This window comes from Somniosus microcephalus, chromosome 7 (assembly GCF_052327205.1).
Source record: "Somniosus microcephalus isolate GS21.2 chromosome 7, FLI_Smic_1.0, whole genome shotgun sequence".
Classification (NCBI taxonomy): domain Eukaryota; kingdom Metazoa; phylum Chordata; class Chondrichthyes; order Squaliformes; family Somniosidae; genus Somniosus; species Somniosus microcephalus.
In genome coordinates, this window is record NC_140993.1 from 21,073,833 (window position 1) to 21,081,206 (window position 7,374).

A 7,374-nucleotide genomic window follows, 5' to 3' on the forward strand; every position below is an offset into this window, starting at 1 on the left:
ATAAGTCTTCTGTATCAATAACTCGCGAACTCAATCTCTGTACACTCTTTGGTGAAGAGGTACATTTCTGAGGGCAGATCGCCGAACCTTCATAATATCCGGGACGTTACAGTCTGGCTAAACTTATTAAAAGTGCTATCTGGAGGACGGTAACATTCTCGGGTTGTCCCTTTCCTTTAGGGAGAGATAGCCCAGACCTTTAGACCCAGTTAAGCATCTTTAGGATTCAGCTACCTCAAACTTTAGTTGAAAATGAACACCTGAGAAATACGCCTGATCCGGGATAGCCCTAAAGGGGCTAGGACTAGTACATAGAAACATAGAAGATAGGAGCAGGAGTAGGCCATTCAGCCCCTTGAGCCTGCTCTGCCATTCAATGAGATCATGGCTGATCATCCAAACTCAGTACCCTGCCCCTGCCTTCTCCCCATATCCCTTGATCCCTTTAGCCTTAAGAAATATATCTAACTCCTTCTTGAATATATTTAATGAATTGGCCTCAACTGCCTTCTGTGGTAGAGAATTCCATAGGTTCACCACTCTCTGGGTGAAGAAATTCCTCCTCATCTCTGTCCTAAATGGCTTACCCCTTATCATTAGACTGTGACCCCTGGTTCTGGACTCCCCCACCATCGGGAACATGCTTCCTGCATCTAGTCTGTCTGGTCCAGTTAGAATTTTATAAGTTTCAAAGAGATCCCCTCTCATTCTTCTAAACTCCAGCAAATATAAGCCCAATCGGCCCAATCTCTCCTCATACGTCATTCCTGCCACCCCAGGTATCAGCGTAGTGAATCTTTGCTGCACTCCCTTCATGGCAAGAACATCCTGCCTCAGATAAGGTGACCAAAACTGCACACAATACTCAAGATGTGGTCTCACCAAGGCCCTGTACAACTGCAGCAAGACATCCTTGCTCCTGTACTCAAACCCTCTCGCTACAAAAGCCAACATACCATTTGCCTTCTTAACCGCCTGCTGCATCTGCATGCTTACCTTCAGCGACTGGTGCACATGAACACCCAGGTCTTGTTGCACTTCCCCTTCTCCCAATCTATTGCCATTCAGATAATAATCTGCCTTCCTGTTTTTGACACCAAAGTGGATAACCTCACATTTATCCACGCTATATTGCATCTGCCATGCTTCTGCCCAATCACCCAACCTGTCCAAATCATACTGGAGTTTCTCAGTATCCTCCTCACAGCACACACGCCCACCCAGCTTTGTGTCATCTGCAAACTTGGAGATATTACATCTAATTCCCTCGTCTAGATCATTAATATATATTGGGCCAGAAATTCCAGGCCAGAAGCGTGAGTATGTTCGGGTTACTCACGCTTCTGGCCGTTGGAAATGCCGGCGTTCAGCAGGAACAGCGCATGCGGGGAACGCCGGCATTTCCAGACCCGAGGTCTATTCACAGTGCGTGCGACTGCACAGGCAGCGCTTGCGCAGTGAACTTTGTGGATTTCACTGATGGATTCAGTGAGGTTAAGTCCTTAGAAGTTACACTTGAAAAAAGCAAGTGTAAAGTTATTCATTGGCTGCGGAGGAAGATATATTTTATCGTGGAGCTTTTGAAATGCAATAATTTTGTTTGGGAAAGGGAGGGAAGTTATTTTAAGAAATTTTAAGTAAGTTTTAAAGTTTAAATTTTTTTTTTTAAAAGGGTTTTCAGAACGGTAGGTAGAAGGAGCAATTGTGGCTGTGTGAATGGAATGTGAGAATGAGTTATGTATGTCTGTCCACATATATTCCTTTACGTATATGTATGTATGTTTTATATTCCTTTACTAATGTGTATGAATGTATGTTTTTAATTATGATTTTCCAATAAGTTACTTTCTCTGAAAGTCATAATTAAATAATACATTCATACACATAAGTAAAGGAATATATACATAACACGCAAAGGAATATATACAGACATACATACTTTCAGAAGCTCCACGATAAGAAATATCTTCCTCCGCAGCCTCTGGAGCAACTGTACCCATGCTTTTTTCATGTGTAAGTTGTGATGACTTGACCTCACTGAAAGCATTAATGAAAGCGGCGAATTATACTGCGCACGCGCTGCCTGTGCAGTCGCACGCGTTCTGACTCTGAACCCCTTCGTTCAGAGGACAGGAAATGCCGGTTTTCCCCACATGCACTGTGCATGCTGAAAACCGGCATTTCATCCGGCCAGATGCGTAAGTACCCCGACCGTACTCGCGCATTTGGAAGGGAATTACTGGGCCAACATTTTACATGTCAGTAAAATGAAAAATTTAACAATAGCACGACTTGCCCTGCAGGAAAGACTGACCCTTAACAATGAGGATCAGCTGCCTGTGGAAGCGGAGGATGAAGGCGATGGCTATGTGCATGCTGCCAGGCCTCATGGAGAGGAACCAAGTGCCGCCGAATGTAAGGCTGCTCGCAAACTGCTGGTAGCCAACACCTTCACGCGGTAGTTATGCCCTGTACCTACCCCTCCCCCCGCAAGGCAAAGACAGAAGCAGAGACATAATAAAGTGCAACATTGACCTTTTATTGCATAATGAAAAACTTCTCAGATTCAGTTTCAATGTATAAAGTGAATAACTTGTAAATTTTAAGTAATAGTTATGAACGTTCAAGAAAAGTTATGGACAGGAACAGTGAGGAAGTGTTATTGGAAATAATTCGTCTGTACTTGTCTTTCTTCCTTCAAGGATGTTAATGACCTACTTAATGCAATGTTAACAGTTTTTAAATCACTTTGTAAACAGGTTTAACTATTTGTGTTTGATTCTTAGTGATATAACAAAAATAAAGATGCTAACTACCTCTTTCAACGTTTTTAAACATGTGCAAAATGGTGACTGCTACAAAATAAAGTTTTACAGCTCCAAGCAATGCAATCAAGATAACAGAACATTAGGTATCCTTCAGATGGCCCCAAAGCCATAAAGTTTTATTGCTACCTCAGGTGACTTTACCAAGAAGTAAATTGACTGCTGTAAAAGAAAGCCTTTATAGATCTGGCTAACTTAAATTCTAATCAATGTTACAGTACACTTTAGTTATAACTGCACAAACTCTGACAGATCGGAGCATGTCACTGAACTTCTTGCGGCATTGTTCCGCTGTACGTGGATTGGTGGAGGTCGCGCTGACAGCTTCTGCAACTTCCGACCACGCTGCCGTCTGACCTTTTCGCGGAGCTCTCGACTGCTCATTCCCAATGATGCGCAGGCGCCTCGCCTCCACCTCGTTGCGGAGATTGCTGAGGTCATCATCAGTGAAGTTCTGAGTTCTTTTAATCACGTTAATTGTGCTAATTCCAGCCATTTCACTTTGCTAATTAACTGCAAAGAATTAATAGAATGTTTTCAAGGCTTTAAAAATTGCTTAAATAGCTTCAATTCTCTTTAAAACTATGTAAGAGTCATCAAAATCATTTACACGTTTTTAAAATTTTAAAAAAGTACACAAAACATTCATAAAATAGCAGATAACTTACCTTCCCTGCAGCTTTGTAACTCCAAAGTCCTGTGCAGCTGCTTGGAGCGATTGGGGGCGTGTCCTGCTACAATGAGACCTTAAGGGGCGTGTCTCACTTACACTGCACGCTCCTGGCTCCGCGCTGGCTGCACTCCTGGGCGGCGTGACGTCATACGCTGCCCGGGATTCTTCTTTCAGTTTCTGCAAGTGCAGGCGTCCCTGGAGCTGATCGGCAGGAGCGCGGGGTAAGTGCAAATACGGGGCTTGCACGCACTGCAAGCCCCGTTCTGGAATTTCTGGCCCATTGTGAATAGCTGGGGTCCAAGGACCGATCCCTGCGGTACCCCACTAGTCACTGCCTGCCACTCGGAAAAAGACCAGTTTATTCCAACTCTTTGCTTTCTGTCTGCCAACCAGTTCTCTATCCAAGTCAATACCTTGCCCCCAATCCCATGTGCCTTATCTTTACATGCTAATCTCTTATGCGGGACCTTATCGAAAGCCTTTTGAAAGTCCAAATACACCACATCCACTGGTTCTCCCTTATCTATTTTACCAGTTAAATCCTCAAAAAATTCCAGTAGATTAGTCAAGCACAATTTACCTTTTGTAAATCCATGTTGACTTTGTCCGATCCTGTCACTGTTTTCCAAGTGCTCTGCTATCACATCTTTTATAATGGACTCTAGCATTTTCCCCACTACCGATGTCAGGCTTACTGGTCTGTAATTTCCTGTTTTCTCTCTACCACCTTTTTTGAATAGTGGGGTAACATTAGCTACCCTCCAATCCATGGGTACTGTTCCAGATTTTATCAAATGTTGGAAGATGACCAGCAATGCATCTACTATTTCTAGGGCCACTTCCTTAAGTACCCTGGGATGTAGACCATCAGGCCCTGGGGATTTATCGGCCTTCAATCCCGTCAATTTCCCTAACACCATTTCCCTACAGATACTGATTTCTTTCAGTTCCTCCCTTTCATCAGACCCTATGTTCCCCGACATCTCTGGTCGGTTATTTGTGTCCTCCTTTGTGAAGACAGAACCAAAATATGTATTTAATTGGTCTGCCATTTCTTTGTTCTCCATTATAAATTCCCCTGATTCTGACTGCAAGGGACCTATGCTTGACTTCACCAATCTTTTTCTCTTCACATATCTATAAAAGCTTTTACACTCAGTTTTTATGTTCCCTGCAAGCTTACTCTCATACTCTATTTTCCCCCTCTTAGTTAATCCCTTTGTCCTCCTTTGCTGAATCCTAAACTGCTCCCAATCCTCAGGTTTACTGCTTTTTCTGGCCAATTTATATGTCCTCTCCTTGGATCTTATGCTATCCCTAATTTCCCTTGTTAGCCACGGTTGAGTCACCTTTTTTGTTTTATTTTTATGCCAAACTGGGATGAACAAATTCTGTAGTTCATCCATGCGGTCTTTGAATGTTTGCCATTGCCTATCCACCGTCAACCCTTTGAGTGACATTCTCCAATCAATCCTACCCAACTCGCGCCTCGTACCATCGTTGTTTCCTTTATTTAAATTTAGGACCCTAGTCTCTGAGTCAGTAACTATCCTTTCAGGGGGCAGGAAGTAGATTAATTTAAGTGGGCCACGTTACACTTTCTACACACTTCTACAAGCTTTCCAACCTGCGGCCTTTAAGTTAGTTCAGAGTTCAAAACTGACACGAGAGGGGTTGAACTCTTTGCCAAACACAACGAACGCACAGCAGTGTTAAAGTTTGCCCTAGTGTGGTTACTATCACCCTCACAGGCAAGGAACGGAACCAATAGGAGATTCAGGAAATCTAATTGCCACCCGTTCGGTTACTTGAACCTGCCGTTACAAAACAGTTGACATCATACTTGCCGAGTCACCCATCAAAATTGCCTAGTGTCCAAGGAAGTGTGCCAAGGAAACAATACAAAGCGGGCAATTTTCGCTGAATATTTTAGGCGCTAAAGAGGTGTTCAAGATGGGGCCTAAAGTTGAAATGCTGGTTTAGCCCGCGGTTAATGCAAGGCACCATCATGGCAAAAGAGATGAAGCCAGCATTAGGAACGGCCGCCCATAGGCTTGTTTAACTGCTGATTGCCACTTAAAATGCCTGCTAGCGTTCATTAAAGCGGCTGTACAGCATTTAGGTGGCTAACCCTTCAACTCTCCTTACAGCGACCAGCACGTTCATGGTCATTGCTGCTGAAGCTGTGAGGAGGACCCCTGAGACACATCGGGAGACTTTCCTGGGACATTTTGTCAAGAATTCACCAACACTCGAGCAACATTTATTCCAGAAACTCTCTGAGGACTTCAGCTTGAAAGAGTGCGTGCCGTGCTACTCCACCTTATAGGAGTCACCAGGAGAAAGGGAGTGCTTGGTCCTGGGCACCTTGCTAGCGGCACCTTGGCCTGGAGGAGGAACGGGAGGAGGACATGAGGCCAGGCAGACCAGCACCAGATGCTGCAGGACTGAATGACTGGAGGGCGAGATGGCGTCCTTCCCCCCTGCAGCTACAGATCATCTCTTCTCCTCTGGGCCACCTCCACCTCTGCCATGAATGCTAAACCTGCAGGTGTCTGGAGTCTGCACCTCCAGGCAAATTCAAATTATGGTAATCGGCAATTAGGACCAAAATTGTGAGCTAAATCTTGACTTTCAAACAGGCTAATCTTATTAGCACCGCACCCATTTAGCGCCTGATTTCACCCATTGTCCAAAATAACCCCCATAGACATACATAAGATAAGGCATAAGAATTAGGAGCAAGAGATGAATTAGGCCATGCGGCCCCTCGAGCCTGCTCCGCCATTCAATAAGATCATGGCTGATCTTTGACCGCAACTCCACTTTCCTGCCTGATCTCCATATCCCTCGATTCCCCGACAGTCCAAAAATCTATCAATCTCAGTCTTAAATATACTCAACGATTCAACATCCACAGTCCTTTGGGGTAGAGAATTCCAAAGATTCACAAACCTCAGAGTGAGGAAATTTCTCCTCACCTCAGTCTTAAATAGCCGAACCCTTATCCTGAGACTATGCCCCCTAGTTCTAGACTGTCCAACCAGGGGGAAACAGCCTCTCAACATCTACCCTGTCAATCCCCCTCAGAATCATCTGGGGCATAGTCTCAGGCTAAGGGGTCAGCCATTTAAGACTGAGATTCTAGAATCTATAATAGGTCCATTGCAGTCCCAATGTTATGAAATGTGGACTCCCCCCCCCACCCCAATATTCATCTTCAATTTCCTCTTGGCAATGCAAAACCTTGATTTAATAGATTTGAATTGAGTATTACACTGTATTTCATAGGGTTAATGTTATAAGGACGTGACATCTGCCAACAAAATAAATTGGTTGCGCCTGCGCAGTTTCAGAGTCCTTTGTCTGAAGATATTAGTCTCTCTCTTTACAGCTGCGGATTCTCCACATTGCCCGTCAATAACTCCAGGCTCTTCCAGTCCAAATGCGGGTTTATCATCCAAAGATGTGCGGGTTAGGTTGATTGGCTATGATAAATTGACCCTTAGTGTTAGGGGGCTTAAATACTTGGGGTTACAGGGATAGGGTGGGATATGTGTTGGTGTAGGGGTTACGGGGATCTGGTGGGATATGAGTCGGTGCAGGCTCGATGGGCCGAAATGGCCTCTATCTGCACTGTGGGGTTTCTGTGATTCTGTGATTCTGTGAAGTAACGGTTCAGACAGAGGGCTGGCTTGCGTGAACAGTTCTCTGACTTGCGGCCTCTCTTCCTTTGCTTATGACTGACGAGCATGGGATCACTCCCAAAAGAACGCTCGACCAGCCCAACTTCTGTCTGGCCCTCCCCTCCACCGTCTGCGTGGGCTAGCCCTCAGGGTGTTACTTTTATTTCCTTTTTAGGGGTGGGCCTGAGGC

At 44.7% G+C, this 7,374-nt stretch overlaps 1 long non-coding RNA gene across 1 annotated transcript; it reads left to right on the forward strand.

Moving 5' to 3' along the window:
- The first annotated feature begins 3,655 nt into the window (after positions 1–3,655).
- On the forward strand, positions 3,656–6,858 carry LOC147114551 (uncharacterized). Its single transcript, XR_015078908.1, has 2 exons — positions 3,656–3,719; positions 5,649–6,858. It is a non-coding gene; the product is annotated as an uncharacterized LOC147114551 (long non-coding RNA).
- The last annotated feature ends 516 nt before the right edge of the window (positions 6,859–7,374 follow it).